At 35.6% G+C, this 26,079-nt stretch overlaps 1 pseudogene; it reads left to right on the forward strand.

The window, feature by feature from the left end:
* Nucleotides 1–19,482: 19,482 nt before the first annotated feature.
* LOC101593126 lies at nt 19,483–24,727 on the forward strand (annotated as a pseudogene).
* Nucleotides 24,728–26,079: the final 1,352 nt, after the last annotated feature.

Consider the following 26,079-nt stretch of genomic DNA (forward strand, 5'->3'; position numbering starts at 1 on the left):
GCAGAAAATCCTACTCAGCGGGCGGGGTGGGGGAGGCACTGAGGACTGGTGGGGGGCGGCCTTAGGGGCTGGGAGAGGGTCTGGCCCATGCTGCGCCTGGGCTGGGACTAGTCCCGCTGGCGCAGGGTAGCAGGAAACTCTCCGCACACTCACTGGACCTGGGCTAGGACTGGGTCTCACCTTTTTTTTTTTAAACTATTCTTGGTTTGAATTTGAGGCTGTCTGAGAATAGGATTGTTACCCCTGCTTTTTTTTTTTTTTTTTTGGGGTGTGCAGTATTGCTTTCCATCATTTGACTTTCAGCCTATGAATTTCTTCATGAGTTAAGAGTGTTTCTTGTGTACGGCATATTTTGAATTTTGACTATTATATGTTTTGGTGTGTTTTTAATTGGGTTGAAGTTATTTGGATTTCTGTATGCTTCTGTTACCTGGATGTCAGATTGTTTTCTCATTTTTGGGAAGTTTTCTGCTACTACTTCTGCCCATATTTTTAAAATATCATTTGTATTCACTCCTTCTTTCTCCATGATGTTTATTAGTCTCACATTTTTAATCTTTGTATCTTCTTGCAGGTGATGAATTATTTTTTACTTCATTCTAGTTGTGTTTAAGAGATCTTCTGTTACCTTTTCACTAGCTGCACCTGCATCTTCAAGATTTGAAACTGTCTTCACTTTCACTTAAACGGTTTTGCAAGCTTGTGATTGAGATTTTAAATTCCTTTATGTCTCTTTGACTCTGCTTCATGCGATCTATTTCTTTCCTGTATTGCTCATTCAAGGAATCCATCATATTTCTAATCTCTTCTATTTTTTTTTATCAATTCCTTCTTTAGAAGCAGTTATTAATTCTTTTACTGCAGAGTTTTTTTCAGATTGGGTTTCTTCAATATATTTCTGCATTTGATTCTTTACTTTAGATGCTATTAATTCAGAGATTTCTTTTTTAAAATTTCAGTTCTGAGTTCCTCTATACCTTTCTGCAGTTGTTTCTTTATTTCAGACGCTATTCATTCATTGATTTCAGCTGTGTGATTACCAATTTGTTCTGTGTTAGTGTCCTCTGCACTTGTTATGGGTGGGCTTGGGGCCTGAGATTGCATTTTGCTCCTTCTCATTGTCATTTTGATAGCACTGTCTTCTGACTTTTATTGTAGAACTTTGGTACAGTTATAACCTTAGCACCTACTGAAATTCAGGTGCAGTTCTATAATGTTTGAATTTATCCAGCTGTGCCTGACTTGGGTCTGGCTGCTGTGCTCAACTCCTTCCTGCTGCAACCCTTGGGAGTGAACCTGTTGTGTCCCTCTGGCAAAATATTTTGCTCCTGATCTAGCTGGGTGGTTCTGTCCTCTACTTTCTCTGCAGGGACTGAAGCTACAGAGTCTTACACCAGGCCTGTATGCCAGGCCAGAGCTGGGTCTGAAGGGGGCAAGTGGGCATAGGGGTGAGGGGAAGCTCTCCCACCACACACCAGGTCTGGGTTTGGGCTGGATCTGGGAGTGCAGAAGTTCTCACTCACCTAGCAGGCATGGTGGGGGGCTCCAGAATTTTGGGGTGTCCCAAGGGCACAGCAGAGGGTCTCTCTCATGCTACATGCCTGGGTTTGGGCTGCAGAGGTCTCTTGGGTGCAGGGTACCTGCAAGCTCTCCCACACACTCACCAGTCCTGGGCTTGGGCTGGATCTCTGAGGTGTTTCTTTCAGAACTCTTTCAGAGTCAAGGGTATCTGTTCTGTGACATAAAAACACTTGTTGAAGAGTGCTTTTGTGCACAAATTCTTGAAAATTATAGATCCATTCCTTGTCCATAGGCTACAGAAGAGCTGTCATTTGGGGAATGGAGAGAAACTGCACATTTTATGAAGTCTTTCTCAGTCATCTATATCATTCATGGAGGCTAGAGTGTGTGCTAGAGCAATGTTCATGAGAAAGCACCTTTCCGACAGTTGGCTGTTAGAAAGATAGATCTTAATAGTGGGTGTGAATACCTCATTCCATAATAGCATAAGCATTTGCCAAGATTTCACATTGGCTCTCCAAATGACAGGCAGTCTTGCCATGTTCACATTCTGCTCCTTGATTGCACTAGACATCAGGGAATAAAGTGCCAGTAGTGGCTTAAGCTTCAGATCAGCTCCTCCATTTCCACACAGTGAAAGGATCAATCTGTTTTTCATGGCGTGTGCTCTGGAAATATTTTTTCTTTTGCATGATAAAGTTTCTTTTGGGGATCTTCTGCCAAGAGACTCCTGTTTCATCACAGTTAAATACTTGTTGAGGAATGTGTCCTTCCACCTTCATGAATTTAGTGAATTCTTTCTTATATGCTTCTGCACAGCTTTGTCAGAACTGGAAGCTTCACCATGTCTTAGCACCTTGTGAATGTCACTTCTCTTATGGAATTTATCAAATCACCCACTACTTGCTTTAAATCCAGTACCTGTTGTCCTTATAGAGGGGGTTTCTTTTTCTTTTTTATTTTCTATTAGAAACTTTTTATTTAAATGTCCCAAATAAAACCCCACATTTTTAGACTATAAGATGTGAATACATTGAACAAAAATTTATATTATTTTACTGCCATGAATATACAGAGTAATAATCCAGATCCATTTTTATTAGATGATTGAAATATCCTAAGTTACACTTTACAGACATCACAAATCCCTTATAATAATGTAAACAAAGTAACTTTTCCCTAAAGGATGAACTTGAGAACTTCAGCCCATTCTTTCAGGACTTGCACTTCGGCATGGACTTCTGGATGGGGAACGACTTCCTTTTGGAGATGGAGATCTGGACTTAGACCGGCTGCTTCTTGGTTGTGAAAAAGACCTAGATCTTGATCTTGACCTGGACCGGGATCTCGATCCTTTTTTCGAACCAGATCTAGATCTTCTGAGCGAGGCCAATCTCGATCGAAGAAGAGACACAGACCTTGATGGTGGAGAAGATGTGGACCTTGACCTCCACCCTCTGTTCCTGCTGCAGGAGCGACCATATTGCCTTCCTCTGGATTGAGAATATGATCTAGACTGTGACTTGCTTCTTCTACTATAGCGATGACAATCATAAGCATAATGTCCCTTTTCGCCACATAACTGAAAGCCCTTTCTAACTCTCTTTTGCCGGCACCCGTTCCCAGGTTACCAACATACACCTTCGTTTCTCCTCTGTACAGCCCTTAACGCGACACACTGACCAGCCCGCTCACTTTGCTCTTCGACCTGGAAGGCTCAGAGCTCCCGAGGCTCAGCGGCTGCGGACACCTGCTCTTACCAATGGTGCCAGCGGCACTAGAGGGGTTTTCCTCAAATAAATTACTGGGCAAGTATTAGTGTACAGTAATACTTGGGCTCACAAATGCTTCTATTTGCAAGGAATTGGGTTTGGAAAAAGGTCAACGCTTTTTCACAGATAGTAGTTCTACTAATGCTACAACCTGTAAGCTATTTCTCCTTTAACCACACCCACAAAACTTTTTCCACTTTTTCCAGGACTTGTGTCCTGTACTTGGATAGCATCATTACTACTTTTTCCATAACAGTTCCTTTGTTTATTTATTTATTTTGGCAGAACCGGGGATTGAACTCAGGTCCTTGTGCTTGCCAGGCAAGCACTTATTCTACTGAGCCATCTCCCTGGCCCAACAGTTCCTTTAATGGCATCTTTATTTCTCAAAATAAGTGAGGTTGTTGACTTCAATATCTAGTACTATAAGGGAAGTTCAGGCACAGCAATACCACATTCATGCTTTTCTACAATTTTCTCCAATTTGATGGTTATTTTCTTCAAAATCATCTCCTTACCATTTAAGCTGTGAATCTTCCTGTTGCCGTCATTATTGTTCTGCATGGTCTTGTCACCTTCATCGCTACTCTGCCCATGTTTTTCACCACCTTGCTTGCTTTGCTCTTTCTTCAGAGGTCTTCCATAGTGAAGAACACTGAAGAATATTGTATGTGCTGGAAGCCATATAGAAAACCTTCAGGGAACGTGTCCACAGGTCTGTATGCATGCAGCTGCAAATTTGGGTAGAGGAAGCCATGACAACATGTCAGCATAGGGAAACTGGCTGTGTTCATGTTCACCACCCAATGCAGAGTCCCATGAACAGAAAAAATGTTGGACATTGCTTCTGTTTCCAAACCAAATTATTTTCAAACAGAAGTATTCATTAACTGAGGTATACTGTACACTGAAATGTACACACACACACACACACACACACACACAAATAAATGTCATTAGATCTTTACCTCTCATCATAAACAAACATGCATCCAAAACCTAAATGTAAGACTGAACACTATGAAACTAATAGAAGAAAACATAGAGAAAGTGTTTCAAGACATCGATGCAGACAGTTTTTCTTGAACAAAACTTCAAGTGTACAGATAGCAGAAGTAAAACCATGCAAATATAATCATGCTGAAACTAAGAATTCTGTGCATCAAGGGAAGCCATAAGTAGGGTGAAGAGACGAATGAGAGAAAGTATTTGTGGCCTCTTCAGCAGAGAAGTAATTGATATCTAGAACACACACTGAACTCAAACTTTATCAAATAATTTATCCTATGAAAACTGAACAAATGATCTGAATAGACAATTCTTAAACAAACGACCAATAAATCTTTGAAAAAAATGTGCAAGATGCAGTAATTATGAGAGAAATTCAGGCCAAAACTACAGTGAGTTAGCAGGAGCTTACCCCAGTTTGATAACTATCTTCAAAAAGCCAAAAATTAACAAATGCTGGAAGAGTGTAAAGCAATAATTCTTACTCATTTTTAGCTACAATGCAAACTAGCATAATCGTCATGAAGAACCGCATGGAAATTCCCTCAAGAACTAAAAGTAGAACTTCTGTGGAATTCAGCACTTCTCCTCTGGGGGACATATTTAAAGAAAAATAAATTGCTCTGTCAGGGAGATAGCTGTACTCCCATGTTTATTGCAGTTCCTCAGGGTGAGGAAACTGAAAGCCAGAAAAAAAAAATAGAAAAGAGGGATAAATGGAAAATATATTCTAATTAATTGCAGTTAATTTCTAGGAATTATATTATGCATTGCACATACTTTGCTCTATCTTAACAATTTCACATAATTTATGTAGCCTAGCTATTTCACTGGAAACTAAAACTTGTTTTAGATAGATGATATACATGTAGACATAGATTTTCCATGTAAGGATTTGCTTATATTTACATTTAAATGTATTCATAAGTAACATTTGAATGTTAATATAAATGGCATGTCTTGAACTAAATTTTATATCAGGCTGAGCTTAATATGTGGACATGTGGATTTTGATATCTTAATATCTTAATAGATTGTAGATCTAGTTACTTTTCTAAATTCATTAATTTAAAATCTTTGTTTTGTGAAGACTAAAATCTTGCAAAAAAGTTAAGAGAATACTACATCTTACATCCTTCACGAAGTGTTGAGTTTACCAAATTTTTAGTCATTTTGCCTTTGTATATCTTATTTTTCTTACAATGATTTAACATCCAATAATTGTTGAATTACTTAAGAGTAAATTATATTCAAAATATCTTAGTGTTACAGGTACATCTTAAAAATAAGTCATTTTTATTTTACAAAAAGATCCAAATTACAAAGTATCTATATTTAATATTTACATAATACTATTGTTTAATCTGTAGTCTATTAACAATGTTTAAAAACAACATCTTGAACAATTTCACTTTTGCAGATCCTTTATCCAGTCAGGGATCTCACGTTGCATCCCACAGTAATCTTCCCTTAGTTACTTGGGTTCCTTTGTCTATTACTATGTTTTATGACAATGTATTACTGAGTAGTAAGGGTGATTTGTGTAACTGCCCTCAATTTTTGTATGATTATTTATTCATGAGAAGATTCAGATTATTGATATTTGATAGAAAATCACACAAATGCTGCAATCTTTTCAAAGCATCATATTAGCAGAAACATAATGCAGCTTATGCCATTATTGGTCATATTAATTATACATTGATGTATTTGGGATATATTTGGTTAAATCTGTAGATAACATTAAATGCTTGATTTTTATTTCATGTGATCTCTACGTAATTTCATTACATTTCTATTGCACATGGCTTCCCTAGAGCACCCTCTGGAAACATAAAAGAAAGGGTATTACATAATAAGTAACTAGAAAAATGGAAACAAAAACTCAATCTAAACAAAGGCAGAGAAAGAAGAAAACACAATAGTAGGAGAAAATAGAAAACACATAACAAAATGATAATTAAACTGTATTGATAATTATATCAAGAATAAACTGTTTAACAAATAGAGAATGTTAGAAGGGTAAAATCACAGGAAACCTGTAGTGACAATGTTAATATCCAGAAATTGAAGACTTCAATATTAGAGAATAAGGCATAAAAAGAGAGGATCCATAACAATGAAAATTCCATTTGTAAGGAAGATAAATCTGTCTTAAACATGTCACATTAAACAACAAGGCTTAAAAACCTGTCAACCAAACTAATAGAACTGAAAAAGATAGACAAATCAGTAGTTGTGGATATGGCATTCCAGTTCTCCATAGTAAAATATTACAGCTCAAGTATAATAACAGGAAATATATCATTTTTATAACATTCTATCAACAACATCACAATGCTCACCCTTCCAAGAGCATATGAAACAATCATTAAGATAGACTGCATTTTGGACTACAAAACAAGCACTGAATCATTTTAAATACTTACAATTCTACAGATTCATTATTTTTATTTAAAACTGAATCAAATTAGATTTTGAAAATAAAATGATGTTTTAGCATGTTCCAGACAAACTAGGACTCACGAAAGAAATTGTATGATCAGTAAAAATTTGACCTTAATCTAAGGAGTAACATGATATTTAAACTTTATGGAATATATCTGAATTAGACATAAAAATGGAATTGAATGGTTACAATAGAAAAGGTGAGAGGTGTTAAACAATTAAACTAATTTTAATGAACTAGAAAAAAAATCAATGAAACCTAAAATGTTCAAAACAAGAATGAACATGAACATTATGAAACTAATAGAAGAAAACATAAAGAAAATGTTTCAAGTCATTGGTACAGACAGAATTTTTCTTGGACAAAGCTTCAAATGTACATATAGCAAAAATAAAAACAGATAAATATAATCATGTTGAGCTAAGAAAGTTCTGTCCATCAAGGGAATCCATAAGTAGAGTGAAGAGACAAATGAGAGAAAATATTTAGGACCTATTCAGCAGAGAAGAAATTGATATCTAGAACACACATTGAACTCAAACTTTATCAAACAATTTACTCTGTGAAATATGAACAAATGATCTGAACAGACAATTCTTAAGAAAAACAAATAGCCAATAAGTCTTTGAAAAAAATGTGCAATATGCAGTAATTATAAGGGAAACTCTAGTCAAAACTACAGTGAGTTAGCAGAGCTAACCGCAGTTGAATGACTATCATCAAAAAGCCAAAAATTAACAATAAACTTGAACAAATATCAGTAAAAATATTATGAAAATCAATGCAACTAGGCAATCAAGATATTAAATTTTTAATAAACTAACTGGAGGGAGGGAGAAACAAAAGGATGAAGGGAGAGAAAGGGAAAGAGGGAGAGAGGGAAAGAGAGACAGAGAGAGAGAGAGAGAGAGAGAGAGAGAGAGAGAGAGATTGATTTCCAAAAGTAGAAGTGAAATCATTATAGATCCTGGTGAAGTTAGAAGGCTAATAAGGGAATTTTTCTTTTTTTTTTTTTTTTTTTGGGAAGGACCTACAGTTTGTTCAAGATCTCACTACTAGATCGGACTCATAGCGATCCGCCTGTTTACAGCTTCTTAAGAGCTGGGATTACAGGAACAAGCCACCACACCCAATCTCAATTGCTGTCTCAGCATGCTCCCAGGGGCTGGGCCAACACAGTAGGCCCAGGGATCTAACCCCTGGCCCCTGTGCCTGCTGACAGATGCTTTAATCCGCTGAGCTATTTGGCTGGCCCTAATAAGGGAATTTTTGAAGAAAATTTACTCTAAAATTCCCAGTTCTGTGATTACTTGCACTGTGTAATTTTCTTACCTCAAGTGTAAAAGGGCCTATAAACATAATGGAATTATCCCATGGCTATAGTATGTAAAATTTTGTGTTATCAAACTGGAGCAAGAGAGTCTCCTGCTGGCCCTGGAATTACCAGGATTCTGGAGGACCTCGAAGAGAATCACATGGCAAAGAACTGCAGGTGGCCTGCAGCTTGTGAGGTCCCAGCTGTCTTACAGAAAAAAAAAAAAAAAAAAAAAGTTCAATCAGGAACAGATACATCCTGATCACTGTGTGATCCTGAACTCCAGAAAGCAGTTCAGGCTTTACAATATTTAGAGTCCCTAGACAGTTGAGCTTAACATCACTATGTGTCTGAATATCAAACGCTTTAGACCTAACATGGAACAGGTATTTTTCCAACAATTGTTAATATGCTAAACTTTAAATCCTTATAGAATGAAAAAAAATCAAATAAAAAATAAGAATGTAAAAAGATAAACAATTAAACATTCCTACACAGAAATTTTGAGATCTAACCATATACAACATTGTAGCAGGACAGTCTTATGACAATATTTTTCTTGTCTCTTGTTTTCATTACCTTTTTTTAAACATTTACTTGCGAGAGAGTACAGAAGTAACTGATATCACAGTAGAAGCAGTACACATTTAGAAGACCAGAATGACAGGCATTCCAAACATGGCCCTAGTATTACACATTTCTATCCTTAGTGCAGTTGCTTAGTTCACAGGTATCAAATTTTATAGTTAGTTAGGGTGCGAATCCTACCAATCAACTGCTAATTTCAAAAACCTGATGGAAATTCTCAAGACCATTGCCTTAACCATCTTGTGTATATAAATATATGGTTTTGTCTCTGCCATTCTTCCTAGTTTTTCTCCTTGTCTTCTCTTTGTTGTTTAATCCTTAAGCTTCTCTTCTGGAGTGTTAACAACATAAATTTGCAGACCTAAATATTAGAGAAAGAGAAGGGCTACCAGGATAGCTAATATTTTGGCCCTAATTTTTCAAGGTCAGTGAGGACTCAGGAGGTAAGTGAACCTGTACTGTAACATCCTGTAACTCAGTGCTGTCCCACATTTTCTGATCAAGGAGATTATGGGGCTACAGAGGAAAGTGATCAGTGATGTAGAGTGTGCCTCAGAGAGTCACATGGAGAGAAAACATTCTCTCAGGCTTTCACAGAGAGCAAATTGGTCAAGAAATGGCTGTGACTCATCCACATGGCTGACACTGACAAAGGATCTACAAACTGCTGTACATGGTTTCAGGGTAAATCCTGAGGAGATTTGACTGACCTTGTCAGACACAAAAATTACATTTTTTTGTTATATAGGTCTTTTTTTATGTTGGTCTTAACCATCCAGTGGAAAAGTATAAAAATGAAGCATAAAAAGTAAAGCCATATTAATATTCTGAGCTGTAAATGGTTCAGATTCCAGCTTTGTGGGACCCTAAGGTAAAGACTCAGTTATCCACAGCCAGGTTTCCTGCCAACCACATGTGTGTAATGCCACATTGCTGTGCTTTTGACCATCTGTTTTCCATAAATGAAAGATGACTAAAAACTTTGCACCAAAAAACCTGATGATTTTCATGACGTAGAGATATTTGTTGTCATATTACAAAACTTGGCATTAAAATGAGGAAAATCTGAATAGCCTTATATTTTTTTCATAAGAATGCAGTTCCACAAACTGAAAATTTCCACAAGATAACTTCTAGGTTTGTGTCTTCATTGGTAAAATCTATAGAAAGCTTAGAAAATAAGCCAAAGAAATCCTGTAAAAATTATTTCAAGATACATAGGTGAAGGAAAAGCTTTATATTTTATCCTAGAATCTATATTACTCTAATACTAAAACCAGACAAAGATATTACAGGCAAATAGACTATCCCTTATGAGCACACATGAAACATCATTTGAAAAATAATACATTAATATTAATAATATATTAAGTAATAAAATTTAATATGTTAATATATTAAAGACAAGATATATTACAATCAAGTGAAGTTTAGGTTAGAAATGCACTATTGACTTAACATTGACCAAGTAAAGTTTATTAAAGGGATATAAATTTGATTACTGTTGAAAAATCAATCAATGTCATTACCATATCAATAGATCTAAAAAGCCACATAATCATAAGAGACACAGAAAAATCTCATAAAATTTGGCTTGCATTCATGATTAAAAACTCCATTAGTTAAATTTAGAGTAAATTTTCCTCCATATAATAAAAGATATCTACAACCAGTCTACAACTAATATTAGACTTAAATTTTAAATATTGAATATTTTCTCCCTCAAATTGGGAGCAAGTGTAAACTTTTCTTTTTCTATGTCTATTTAAACTTGTTTTTTTTTTTAATTTATTTATTTTATTTATGTGTGTGTGTGTGTGTGTGTGGCCAGCTCAGCCCACCAGGGGGCGGGGCTGGCTGGCATGTGGTGCTGGGGGATTGAACCGCGGTCCATGTGCTTTGCTAAGCTTGTTCTAAGTAGGTGCTTTAGACCACTGAGCCATCTCACCAGCCCCTCTATTTAAACTTGTAAAGGAGGGCCAACCTAGTGCTATTATGCAAGAAACAATAAAGACACATGAATTGGTAAGAAAGCAAAACAATTGTCTGCATAAATGACATAATTATGTATGTAAAAAATCTCTAGTAACCTACAAAAAGTTACTAGAATCAAATGAGTGAATTTATCAAAATTTCAAAGTACAGGCTTGATACATAACAATTAATTACATTTTTGTATTTTAACAATAAAATATAAATTTAAAAAATTATTCATATGTAAAGAGATATCTTTCTAGATTTAGTGATAAGAAAGAATATAATAATGGCTTCATCTCCATTAACTGTAAGAGCATATTTTACTCTTTCATTTTCTTATATGCAAACTGGGGTATGATTGTACATTCTTTCCTGATTATAGTAAGTTATTTGGTAGGAAAAATAGACAAGACTTCAAAATGAGATGTCAGCTGAACACAATTAGGTCTCTATAAAGTAAAATAATTATTCTGTAAATAACTTTGGTGAACATAAATTTTTCAATGCATATGATTTTAGGATAAACTCTACCTACATGTCATTTTTTGCAATTGATAAAGTTTTTGCAGTTTTGGAGCTGGTAGCTTGGCTGAGGATCGAGCACATTGTTCTTCAAACTGAGTGTGGGCAATAAAACAGAAATACTTAAAGCAACTTCTTAAAGATAGTTACTTTGAATTATTCTTCTTCCGAATAATTTGAAATTAATTATTCATTTCTCCTCAGTACTATTAATGTCTGGCTCTGTTGCAATTGTAAGTCAGTAAAACAATTAGCAAAGTACTTCAGAAAGAAAGGAAAAATAATGTAGCTTTCCACTTTAGCTCTATTTCCAAAATTTGTATTCAGATTGAATCTTCCCCATCTTTGTCACATTTTCCACTAAACAATAATCTTCAAGGGAAAGAAAGAAACTCCCACAACATGAGTGTGCATGTGCTATCTATATGTGTTTAGATCCTGAAATCAATTCTGTGGGTTCCAAGGCTAAAACTGTAACCACAATAAAGCCACTATTTTAATCTGCCACACAGAGACCTTGCTCAGAAGAAAAAGTACAAATAGTCAATAAGTACATGAAAAATAGCAATCAACATCTCTGGCCATCAGAGAAATATAAATTAAAACAACACAGAGAGTTTTAGTCCAGAAAGAATGGCCATCATAAAGAACTGATATAATAGCAATGGTTCTGATGCTATGAGGAAAAGAGAACCCTTTTACATTGTTGGTGGGCATGTAAACTCGTGCATCCACTATGAAGATCAGTATGGTAACTCCTCAAAAAAAACCTAATAGTAGAAGTTCCATTTGACTCAGCTAATCCCTTTCTAGGCATCTACCCCAAGTGACTGAAAATCATCAAAGTACAGTGATACATACGTACCCATGTTTATAGCAACCAAACTCATAAGAGCTAAATCTTGGATGTGGTCTCTATGTCCATCAGTAGATGAGTGGATAAAGAAGATATGATGTGAACATATTGACCTTCTACTCTCCACAAAGAAGGATAACTTGAGTCACTTGTAGGAAAGGGGATGTATCTTGAGGGCATTATACTAAGTGAAATTAACCCAACACAGAAACTTAGGTATCTTGTGATTTCTCTTATATAGAAATCAAAATATTAATAAGTTAAAAAGCAAAGTAAAATACAAATAATAGGAGATCTGATATTTTCTAATATATTTATTTGAAACATATATGTTGTCTAAAACTATCCTGTTACTTATAATTTGTATGTTTAAGTTATTTTAGGATCATTATACTTAAGAGAAAAGGATTACTTCCACACTGGGCTTATTCATGCCTCGGGCACTCTAAAAAATTCAGGAAAGGAGACATTTTAAAGAATGCTTAAAGATAATAAATAAGAGCTGCTTAGCTCTAGGGAAGCCAAGGCAGAAATATGAAATACTGTCCTTTGGCCGAATTTTAATTCAATATTATTAATGTTTTCATGATCTCCCAATCAGAACTACCTGGACTTTTGTTCTATCTCTAAGGTGTTTTCTGTATATGGTTGGCTCCACTCTAATGTAAATAAACTTCCCTAAAACATTTACTTCTTGACATCCTCCTGTTCACTGTTCCTCAAAGTCTTCTTCTAACCTAAATGGCACACGTGCTCTCGCAGTATAGTCCCTAACTACTTCAGCAGTCTAGTCTCCATATTCTAAAAAGTATATCCAGTGCTGGGCTTTCTATTCACACTTTTTTTTTAAATTTTTTATTTATTTGTGTGTGTGTGTGTGTGTGTGTGTGTGTGTGTGTGTGTGGCCAGCTCAGCCCAACAGGGGGCGGGGCTGGCTGGCATGTGGTGCTGGGGGATTGAACCACGGTCTCTGTGCTTTAGCTTAGCTTGTTCTAGGTAGGTGCTTTAGACCACTGAGCCATCTCACCAGCCCTCTATTCACACTTTTATCCCACTTCTTTATGTGGAGTATCAATTTCCCAAAATTTGGCTCCTATGTTACCCTACAAGAACTCCTTTAATCTCTCATTTTGCTGCCTATTGCAATCATAGTTTGCATTGCACAGTGTTGTCATTGTCTTTTTTTTTTCTTCTTTTATTCCAATAATTTTGTTGAGGAAGTAGTAGCATTGATATAGTTTCAAAACAGGTTAGTAGTACAGTTACAATAATTAATACGTTGCATGTTGTCTTTGTAGTAGTTATTCCTTCTGATTTTAGTATATATGCTGCCAAAGTGAGCACTGTAGTAGTTACTCCTAGTACAAGACGCAGACATGATATCTTATCTAAACACTATTAGTTCAAAACCTTCTCACTTAACTAAGAGAAAGTAGTTGTATATTTAGGCTATTTTGTATATACAGGTATATATTTTTTCCACTAAAAATGGTCCATTTATATCTGCTTTTTTGTTTACTTTTGTCAAAGATGTGCATTCCATTGCCATTCACATATTGTAGGTGCATGAATTCAACAGAGTAATCCAATATAGTCCAGTAGTCTATAATAGTAGTGGCTTATCTGTAGGACTGGCAATGTCAGAAGTTGTTCACTTGAGCCTTTGCAGCTCAGCATATTAATATGGCTTTACTTTTTATACCTCGATTTTTGACTTTTCTGCTGGATGGTTAAGGCCAAGATAAAGCAAGACCTATATAACAAGATACGTAACTTCTGTATCTGACAAGGTCAGTCAAATCCCCTCAGGACCTACTCTGAAACTTCGTACAGCAGTTTGTATACCTTTTGTCAGTGTCAGTCATGTGGATGAGTCACAGCCATTGCTTGACCAACTTGCTCTCTGTGAAAGCCTGAGAGAATGTTTTCTCTCCAGGTGACTCTCCTTAGGCACACTCTACATCACTGATCACTTTCCTCTGTGGCCCCATAATCTCCTTGATCAGAAAATGTGGGACATCACTGAGTTACAAGATGTTACAGAACAGGCTCAATTACCTCCTGAGTCCTCACTGACCTTGAAAGGCTAGGGCCAAAATGTTGGCTGTCCTTGAAGTCCTTCTTTTTCTCCAATTTTTGGTCTGCAAACTTAAGCTGTTAACCCTCCAGAAGAGAAGATTAATGATATTATTACCCTACAACACAGGCAATTGAGCTTAAACCTCACAGTCTGAATATCAAATATCTTAGACATAGCATGGAACAGGTACTTTCCATCAAGCATTGGCATGTTAAACTTTAAATCCCTACAGAATATGAAGAAAAAAATTAAAAAATTAAAAAGCAGGAATAAACAATTACATATTTTACACAGAAATTTAGAAATCTAACTATATACAGCATTGTAGCAGGGAGAGTCCTATGACTTTTTATTGGTTTCTTGTTTAAGTTTATTCTTACCCCTCTTTTTTTTTTTAAAGAAACATTTACTTAAGAGACAGTATAACATTAATTGGTATGACATGTCTTAGTCTTTCTTACGATGCTCCCTGATTTGAATGTCAGTTAACTGGACCTCTGCAATTATTTTCAGACTGAATTCAGTTGTCTTAAAATTGCATTGAAGAAAAAAAAATTGTATTGAAGGTGACAAGAGTAAATTTTGATTTCCATTTTCCTTTGGTAAATTTTGATTTCCTTCCACTCTATGTGAAGTTATTTATCTTCAATGAGATATGCCTTAGTACTGATTCAGCTTAATAAAAAACTAATGGAAGTTTTTAAAAAATTTTCCTTCAGAGTCTGTGTTAACAGCTTATGATAAATGTATACCTTTCAAAATCAAATCTAAGCTTGTGTATATGTTTGGGATATACATATACATTGGCCTCCTAAGACTTAGGATAAGGTAAGATGGGTAATTACTTTTTGTAGTTTACCTAATCCTATATATTTATGATATCGAAAGATTTGATAATTTAAGACTTCTATTTACTAAGAAATAATAAAAATGGGTAAAGATTAAGAGTTTAGGTACTTCCACATGACCGTTTTTAAGGAATGAAAAATTTTAACAGTAAGACACTCAGAACACCAGCAAAGTACAAAACATAAGTTACTCCATTGTAATTATTCCGAAAATATTTTGTTCTTTTGCCCAGATTATTGATATTGATTGGCAAAGATATTCTATGTCATTTTATTATACATACAGAAAATATATGTCTTTATTCAGGCTTCTGTAAGAGAAAGCAATATATTAAGCGGCTTATTACCAAAAGAAACTTATTTCACACTGTTATAGAGGCTGAAAAGATTAGGATTCAGATACAGCAAACCTAATACATACCGAGGGCCACTTATTAGTTCCCAGAAGGTTAAGTTTGTTTTTTCTCTCACTTTTATATGGTAGAGGGATTACCTGTGTTCTCTGTTGTTTGTTCTCATAGGCAATAATCTCAGTCATGTGGGTTCTATAATGATTTATCACTCCCACGAATACTATGCATGTGAACACCATCATATTGAGGATGATGCTTCAAGTGTGTATTTTTCGGGGTGGAAAGACAGAAGCATTCAGTTTATATCACAAGTAAACCTTGTGCTTATTGACATACACATATAAAATATATTTATAAACAAATTTAGACAAAGTGAGTAAAGTTTACATATAGTCTTATCATCCTGAAGGAGATGCTACTGATAGGTGTTAACCAATAATTGCCTTAAACAAGAAGCAATTGTAATAGAGAGTCCATGACCCATTTCTAAACTAGGATTGCTCAGGCCACCTAATCCCTAAAGTGTCAATGTTCTTATCTTCCAATTATCTAGTTGTATTTACCTCTTGTCTTTGCTTTAGTAGCTTTTTGTAGTAACATTATTACAATACTGAGTCCGATTCTATTTTAAAAAATAAGCGGTGCTTGATTCATATTCTTAACGAACCTTCCTACAGCATCTTTCAGAATTTCAGTAGACAAAGTAGAAAAATCAAATGATTACTTTTTCTGTGATGAACAGAAGTTTCTTGCTTATCTCAAAAGGTACAATTGCTATAGAAAGAAAATCCTGTTTTCTATCATACAAAGTCATGAAATGCATGGTATAGCTGGCAAAAATTTTGTTATTGATATTTTGTTCTCATAAACAGATTTACTGCAAAATTGTTGTTAGTTTGGTGCTCTCAATGTTTGGTATGAGTTCAATTTATTACCTAAAATTTGAAAGTAAATTGTCTTTCTAGAAAGCAATGGGAGGGTGGAAATAAGCCCTTTAATCAAATTGTTTTAATATTGATTTTGCCTCTGTATGGCTGACTCTCCTAATTGACTTTAAATGTGCCTGATTGTATTTCCTAAAGCAGAACCTACTTTGCTATCTTGGAAATTAAGATGATTTGGAATTATCTTAAGTTAAAGCAACAGGATTTATACTGTTTCCTCAAAGCATTAATTTTGCAGTCTTCCTGAGTCATTAAAATACAGATTGTGAAAGATGTTTATGAAGCATAATTCCTTAATGAAAAATAGCATGCTTGCTTACTAAACACAGCCAAATAAACAAAAGTTTTGAATAAAAAGTTGATACAATTTGTTTTAGTAAAACTCTATATCTTAGTAATAAAATTGAAGTTCGGGAAAGCAGTACTTGATTGAACACTTCTTGATGCCTTAGGAAGAATCACTTGTCATCTTAGCATTGTGACTTAGAGCAACAGTGTAGCTTCTTTGACTTCTGTCATGCATCAACTCCTCTTCTAGGCAGCCATTTCTTCTATGCAGTGCTAGATCTATTTTTAATTATTACTCCATCTTCATTTGTTGATTAATTCACCTGACTTAGAGTTTGCCCTTAAATTCTAGTTTTTCTAATCTTTATCTACAATAAGAGCCTCATGACGAAAGCCAACCTCACCCTGCCATCACTCCTTGTTTATTTGCTTCCTTTATGTAGTCCTTGTACCTGGCACTTTAATCATCTTTTCATAATGATCCTTAAGATCTGAATTATCCAACTTGCAACATCATCTACCTCATTGGAAACTTATGTGCCAAATACAATTTTAATTGTGACCTTCCATCCCCTTAAATAAAGTTCTCCAAGGCTAAAGAAGGGAGGAAAAGAACCCAAGTAGGGTAGTGTGAGTCATGCCCTCTACCCCTTGATCCTGAATTTTCTTCCCGGTTTGGGGTGTGGGGGGTGCTAATATTTTTCTTAGTGCAACATTCTACTTTAAATGTAGGGGCTTAAGGCTAGAGAAAATGAGTACAGGACTCTCTGACTATAGTCTGGGAACTATAGCACATGCACTTCACCCTTGAAAGACTATGGGTACATCTGAGCTATGGGAAAAGCACAGTGTGGACCTGGAGCTCTCACAGATGCAGGGGAAGAAGATGTCTAGAAAATGTGGGACATCTTACAGATTTTATCCTTTTGAAATATCATCCTGCGAGAGTCTTTTTCCTTTTTTAACTTTATTTTAAAGAGAATGAAAAGAAACAATAAAAATGACACAGAATTTCAAAACAAAATAATAGGAAAATAACAATAGTTGTCATAGTTGCGAAGATCACAGAAAGATTCCTTTTAATAATGACCTCAAAATCTGAATCCTCATATTAGTAACTGGTCTTCCCAGATGAAAATGTAAGTGACCTCTAATTCTTGAACTATGACTGGACCTCCAAGCCCTTGAAGCCGCACGATTGGTCTATTTTCTCCAGTCTTGGATGGTGGTCTCAGCCAATATCATGAATGTGTTAGCAGTAGCTTTAATCTATAACTGTGCTGTCCAATGTTTTTCTCATTTGCCCACTTGAAATGCATGTGGTCTAATTTGGAGCACATTATATGTGTAAATGCACAAAAGCCTTTACAGACTCTTGTTCTAATATTTCTCTTAGAATATTTAAAACTATAAGTGTGGATTATATTCTTATTAGACAGTATTGGCTTAGGTGTGCCAAATGGTAAAGTCCATGAAAGATATATCTTACTTCTTGGCAGTACTAGAAGGTAACATCTAGAAACAATGAAGTAACTAATTGTTTTCTCAGTGTTGTGAACTTTTAAAATGCCAGAGCTTGGGATTTTTCAAGGATTGCAGAAGATCTGAGAGAGAATCTATATTTGAGTTTAAGTTTGAAATGAATGAAAAATCTTTGAACATACCATTTCTCTGGAAAGACTGAGAGAGAAGTTTTGTTTAATGCTATTAGAGAGAAATGGATTTATAAATTAAGATAAATTAAGGTTACATTTGTGTTGGGCTTGGTTTGTGATTGAGGACAAATAAACACTTTAACCAATATTCAGATAAACAAAGCAAACTTTGGGTCATTAAATATGTCAAAGTCAGAGCTTCATGGGTTGAGGCTGAGACCAAGGAGAAAGGATAGGGAAAATAGAAGCAAAATAATTAAATGTGCTGTGTTCTTACAACTGTCCATGAAGGGTTTAATAATTATGTACTGTAAGCATATAATAACATAATTTTTTAAAAATTAAAAATCTATTCTAGAATAAGCTTTATTATTGTGCATGGCTCTGATAAACTCAAAGTTGAGAATAATTGGTGGTCTTATGAGAAAGGGGCTAAACATGTTCATTGTAAAAAAAGATAGCCTCTTTGATAAATGGTGCTGGAAAAAACTGGCTTTCTACATGCTGAAGACTCTAGATCTGTACCACCATGCACTTAACTAAATTCAAAATGAATCAAAGACCTAATTATTAAAACAGAAACACTAAATCTACTGGAGGAGAAAGCAGGAAGAAATCTAGGAGACATAGGGGTAGACAGAGTTTATGAACAAAAATCAAACTGCATGGGAAATATTTCAAAGAATCAACAAGTGGGATTTCATCCTATTGAAAAGTTTTTTCCATGTCAAAAGAAATCATCAACAGAGGAGAAAGAAAATCCACAAGTTGGGGAAAAACTTTTATCTGACTGTCCCCGCAAAGAACTTCTATCTAGAACATATAAAGAATTAAAAATATCAGATCTTCCAAATTTAAAGACTCAATTCAAAATGGGCATCTGAGATGAACACATACTTCTCAGATGGAGAAATACAAATAGGAAATAAAGGTCCAGAGGGATAGCTAGACAGTCTAAGCACCTGCTTGGCAAGCACAAAAACTGGGATTTGACCCCCCCCCAGTACCACATGCCATGCTGACTCTGTGCCAAGCCAACCACCAAAACCAGGCGTGGTGGCACCCACCTGTAATCCCAGCGCTTGGGAGGCTGAGACAGGAGGATTACTAGGAGACCGACCTGCTCAGTAAGACCCTGCACCAAATAGATAAATAAATTTTAAAAATAGGAAATAAATATATGAAACAACATTCAACATCATTAGTCATTTGAGAAATGCAAATTAAAACAACCTGAGAATCCATCTCACACAAGAAAAAGTGGCTATCATCAAGAAGTTTACCAATAAGAAATGCTAGAAAGGCTATGGGGGAAAAGAAAACTTCATCCACTGTTGGTGAGTGTAGATAGTTACAACCACTAAGGAATCCAAAGTGGAGAATCTTCAAAAAGCTAGGATTAGAGGTCCCATCAACCCAGCTATTCCTCTCCTGGGTATTAAACTAAAAACGTCATAGCAGATCAATATATGTGCACCCGTGTTTACATCAGCACCATTGGTCATAGTTGCATCTTGGAAACCCAAATGCCTATAACTGAGGAATGGAGAAAAAGATGTTGTATTTTTATATAATGGAGTATTACCAAGCTTTACAAAAAGATAAACTAAAGGCCTTTATAAATGTATGCAACTAGAGACTATACTCATAAGTGAAATAAATCAGACTGCATATGCAAACATCACATTGTCTCCCTAGCTAAGAACTTGAAAGAGTAAATTAAAAAGGTACAATAGATATTGTGATAGGGAAAGAAACTGTTTAAAGGGAAGGAGCAGCTAGGATAAGGGAAAGGAGAAAAGAAAGAAGGGGAATATATGTGGATAGCTGGGGCAATTGAACAACTGATTTCTACTACTGAGAGGAACTCTTAATGCATATTTTTCTTCCTTTTAATTTTTTGATCAATTTTGCATGCTTCTATCTGGTAATCTGAACAACTAATTTGAAGACAACAATATGCAATGTAAAAATCATTGTTGAATTCTTATCACTTCTGTTAGTGAAATTCTGCATTATTTCTAATCCTTTTTATTATTAGCTCTTTAAAAAATAAAAAAAATATTTTAAGAAAGAATGATTGGTGGTGATAAGCGTGGAGCTAATCTACTATGGTAACATTTAATAAATGATAAAAACAACCCAAGGGCTTCCAGGTTGAAGTCACAAATGTTGAGTTAGTCACCACAGCCACTATTGAATATTTAATCAAATTAAATCAGAAACAACCCAAGTAAAAAGTTCCACTGAACCTCATTTAGATTTATCTATTGTGGCTACTGAAATTTAAAGCACATAACTGAATATCATACATAAAAGTATGGTGCTGTTAAGCTAAATGTTCAGGTATCTTATTGGAAAAGAGACTTTCCATCTGAAAAACTAAATAGGATTTAGCACTATTGGTAGAATGCACATGCCCTGGTAAAGGGTGAGCAGTATCTGAAATGCTAAGCCCATGCCTTCAGTCTTAAATAAGATGTATGGAAGCTTTAAAATCCTTTAAAGGCTGAGTGGGAAGGAAATAAACTGAATTTAGCCTACCTAGGACTACTGCAGTTTCAAAATACCTCTAATAGGCTTGACTTATTGGTAAATAATTAAAATTGTTCAGATGTCAGAATTCACTAAGAGTGGTAAGTTTAGAGGGTTTTCAGTTTCTCTGAAATATATCTATGTTCTCATTCAGGGTTAGATCAATATTCAGACCAGTAATGTTGGCACTAGTTCAAGACAGAGCTGTATATTGAACTGTGTAGTAAGTAATGTCTCATTAACATGTTAAGCCATTCTGCACTGAAAACACACTTCCAGAAACCAAGTACATGGGCTTGTACTAAATCGACTAGAGAGACGGTTAATTTGACCAAAGGTGTCACAGGAAGTAAACACTAATATTCTGCTTTGGTTTGTAGATGGAAAAGGTGAAAGATATGGAAATAAAATGTCATATTATCAACTTGGAAACTGGGTTTCAAATGCTTCTTTGGAATATTTGCAACCTGAGAAATCTGTAAAGAGACAGAAATGACTTCTGTGTCAAAAAAGGTAAGCCTCGTACATTTAATGGGCCAAAAATATCAATTTTTTGTCATTAGTCATAATAGAAGAATTTTACACCTGGAAGAATGTTTTGTGACTATTTTCTTCAACTCTTGTCTTACAGGTCTAATAGCAACCAAGGTCTCAGCTCAATCACCATGGTTCCAGACTACAGCCGTGCGTGCTGCCTATTTAACCCAATGAACTTTTCATTGCACTAGAGGCAGTCCCTGTTTTTCTTCTTTGTTTTTTGAGAAATTAAATAACAGACATTTAGGAATGCTTATGTATCATTTATGGAGCATGAAGGGCACCTGAGGTACTAAGTTTGTTAAGAGAATGCTCATTTTACTGATAAGAACCCTGACAGCAAGATGTTCTATAATTTGCCCCAAGTTACAGAAAGACCAGCCCACAGTAAGAGTTTCAGTGCTTTGAAGTCATCCTGACCCTAGAACAAATGTTCACCATTCTACCAAGGTGAAAAATGAAGTAGAATACAGTGAGCAGAGGAATGTGAAATGCATAGCTATAAAAATGATACATGATAATTTTTGTTTTTACAGAAAACTGCTGCATTCTAGTATGTCGTAAGGGAAACAGAATCGTACAAGAAACCAAAATGAAAACAGATCCTGTTATTATTTATAGCCCTAGAATTGTTTTCTCTTTAATGAGACTCTGTTCCCACACTGATTACAATCCCTCATGTTGTTGGAGTCACACTGGGGAGGAGGATGGTAAACACATTCTCTTACCTCAGGGGCAGGAAAGTACTGAAGGATTCTTCTAAAGCACAAACTCAATCAAAGCTCAACACAACTGTCACTTTTATACTTTTGCATTAAATAGGTTTGAAGTGTAGCCAAGAAAATCAATAAATTATTGCTCCTGAGGGTGTGCTGCACAGCTTATGTAGAAAAGGAAAGGGATAATTTTTTTTTGGTAGTGGGAATTGAATTCAGGACCTTGCACTTACCTGACAGACATTATAACTCTAAGCTATCTTCCCAGCCCCCAAAGGGGCAATATCACAAAGGAATAAAATGTGTATCATTTTCAGCCTACGAAGGTGATGTGGTATACATTAGAATAAACATCCTATTTTGACTTTGTTAATGTATCATAATAATTTTATTAATCTCTAAATCCTTCCTGTGGGCAAATGTGGAACATGAGTAATAATTCTCCCAAGGCAAAACTCATTATGTGTCACAAAGGACTGAAAATGTGCTCAGAATGTACAAGTAATACAAAAAACATGGGTGCCAAAGCATCTGGATCTCTTAAATTTTTGTGATGACTTAAAAGCCAAAATATAGTTGTACTTTTAGTAGAGGGACCATCAACTACAGAGGTGAGAAAGCTCTATCCAAGTTATTACTAAATTAGAACGATATGCTGTTGGCTTTGTGGTTAAGGTCACAGAGATTTTTTTCTTTCATTACTGTGGTGTTTTGTTCTTTTATTTTGTAGTTTTTATTTATACAAACCCAGAATGTTCTCTTCTAAATTTAGAACTAGGCAAGACTCCAATATAGTCGAAAGGCAGAAGAGAGTGTATTTTTATAATTCCACAAATCACCGAGGCGTCGTCATCTTGGGCTTTACTGGCTCAAGCTGCCTATTCTCTCCCTATTCATTTTATCAGCTTGAAGCTCGAGCGGCCACGGTGTTTAGGCAAATTTTTAAGCAGAATACAGGGCCAGCAAGACGACTCTGGAGGCCTAAGGAAATTAAAGTGAGTAGGAAGAGGGCTGATAAGTCCCTGGTTATCCAAAGGGAGGTAGAAAACAGGACTCTATATACCATGGAACACTGTATCTGAGGCAAGTTCAGAAAGACAGCTAAATATTTCCAAACTTGAAACAGAGACTATGTTACCAAGTTTTGGAAGGGCTGGAGAAATAAAAGCATTAAACTGCAAAAGAAAAATGAAGACAGTGTGGTGCCCTAAGATGAGAAACAAAGAACACCTGGTGACTGAAGCAAGTGGGGCTTTGAAATTTCTTTACTTCTCTTGTCCTACCTCATGCCGTCAGGGGTTGCTGTTGACACCTGGGCTTCAGAAGATGAGAGCCATCTATCCAGTCCCATTCCTGCTCCTGTGTCATGTAGTCTCAGTGTTAGAGACTGGAAGCTTCTGCTTCACCTTTGTTCTCTTGCCAATACCTCCTGTTAGCCAGAACTAAACAGGAAGTCAAGTTAAAAATGAATCCAGGCAAAGCAGTTTTGGTCTTCCAGCCCCAGCTTTACTGAACAGTATGAGAAGTGGTGGTGGCTCTACCTGCTTCTAACAACAACTGCAAAGTCACCATTGACTTGCCTGGAAATTTTTCCTCATGTAAAGGATTCTGTGGAAAAACTGACAATCTTGTCTTCACATTTTGCTTACATGATTATCTGCAGGCACCTCGATCTATCCTCTATTGCAAGGCTACTGTAAGCAGTGAAGCATCTGTCCCAGAATTTTTTCCTGGATTTAAGGCTGACACATAAAATCATAAGGAAAGCTAGAAATCTGACAAATGCATATGTTTATGGAGCAGGCCCTGGGCCTGGAAGAATCACAAGATCCATTCTCAGTGCCAGTGTTGCTGAACATCTGGTGGTTGAAAAAGACACTCGATTTATTCTTGGGTTACAGACGCTTTCCAATGCAGCACCTGGACAACTGAAGATTTCAGTTCATGGAGATGTGTTGATGTTAAAGATAGAAAAATCGTCTCAAGAAAGTCTTAATAAACACTGGGAGGATGACCCTTCAAATGTACACATTATTGGAAATCTGTATGTAAGTGTGTCTATTGCACTGATTATCCAGTGGCTTGAAAATATTTCTAATAGAAATGGACCTTTTGCTTATGGCAGAACTCAGATGACTTTGACCTTTCAAATGTAAGTAGCTGGGGGCCAGGGAGATGGCTCAGTGGAATAAGCCCTTCCCTGGCAAGCACAAAGGCCTGAGTTCAATCCTCGGTCACACACACACACACACACACACACACACACACACACGGAGTCAAGAGACCTGTGGCTACTACAGGAGGCAGACAGCACAGTCACCTTTCTGTTATAGATCAATACCCCTGCAGTGCCAAGCATATATTTACCATTCCAGGTAAAGATTTTGTCCCTAAATCAGAGGTGCACATGGGATTAGTGTACTTCATACCTTTCATACAGCCCAAGACAGAGTAGTCATTCTGAATGTAGTTCAGAATGCATTTCAATTTTGAAGCAAATATTGGCACCAAGGGTTGGGAGGTTATTATTCCCTGAAGCTCACCTCCTAGAAAGTGTGGGGAAACTATTAAGTTGAAAGACTGAGATTCCACTCTTCAGCCCACCCAGCTTTTGAGTTTGCATTTCAGGAGCTACTGGGATATATATACAGAAAAATATGTGATGAAAAGCCACAGCTTTTTGGTTATAATTTTAGAGAAGATCTGGAGCAAAGAAAAGACAAACTGCAGGAAAAAGAGGCGGAAGAGAATTATGGATTGTAAATGCCACGTTAGGGGCTCTAGGCCTCACAGGTTTATTCTAGTATGGAGCTGCTTCTGTATGTGCTTGTCTTTGAAGAATGACAATAAAATACCAATGATAAGAAAATAAGTAAAGACCTATTCAAAAAGTACTTACAAATAAGTAGTTCTGAGTACATATAAAACCGGGAGACATATTTCCTCCATCTCTCCAGGTCTTACAACTTTTTTTTATTTCAATAAAAAGTAACTTATTAATTAGAAGTCTAGAACAACTAAAAGGTAAGAATTTGGTTCAATTATCTGGTATGATTTGTATTATTAAATTAACATTTTGTGTGATGAAGATTTTCCATTCAGTTCTTAGTGATCTTAGATTTTATTAAAAATACAACAGGAAAGTTCTGTTGTGTGCATGTGTAGCTGAAGAGCCCAAATCCAAGAGTACAATCCTAAGGACAAGGGGAAAAATTTCTTCAGAGATAATAAAATCTTACCATTTTGTATGTAGAAAAAAACCTGCTTAGAATACTAAATAATAACATTTTCAGTTTTTTTATTAAGATATTTCATGTAAGTTATGTCAATACTCACATATACTCTGAAAACACAGAATCATTGTATCACAGTTACTCTCTCTAAAAGCAAAATGTCACTGAAGTTGTAAAATAAGCAAGGCAAGTTCATTCCTCTAATCACAGTTGGTTCGAACTTGCTTTCATAAGAAGAAATACTATATATTGGACAGTTTTAAAATGAAATTATACCAGCTAGGACCACCACTGATACAAACTAGAAGCAAGATAACTTTATGAGTTTTAAAGGTTAATTTGGTTTCACTATGTTAAGTTTTAGAATGTATCTCATTTGTTCATATTTCATGTATTAAAAATAATCTTTATTTTTGTGGTTGTTTTTCCTTTTCCTTTTCTCTTTTCTTAATTTCTTATAATCTTTTTTTCTTTATTTTTCAAATTTTGCATGCATGTCTGGTAATCTGAACAACTAATGTGAAGACAACACTATTCAATACAACAAATACTGTTGAATTCATATTATTTTGTTTATTTTTTTCTACAGTTTTATTGATAAACATATAGCAATAAGACAGTTTGAAATCAAATCGGAAGGACAGTTTCAACAAATAATCCACTGCATATATTCTTCTTAGTGGTTAATTGCAGTACAAGATGCGGACTTGTGATCCTATTTACAAACACCATTAGAACAAATCATTCCAGTCATTAAGACAATGCAACTATATATCTACCCCAACCACTTTGAATACACAGATAGAGAATGGACATTCATCGGTGTACCCCATTTTTCCTAAGTTCCGTTACTGAATATTATAGCTGTGTAACTCAGCAAAA

This window comes from Octodon degus, unplaced genomic scaffold (assembly GCF_000260255.1).
Source record: "Octodon degus isolate 3935 unplaced genomic scaffold, OctDeg1.0 scaffold00142, whole genome shotgun sequence".
In the NCBI taxonomy this organism is placed as follows: domain Eukaryota; kingdom Metazoa; phylum Chordata; class Mammalia; order Rodentia; family Octodontidae; genus Octodon; species Octodon degus.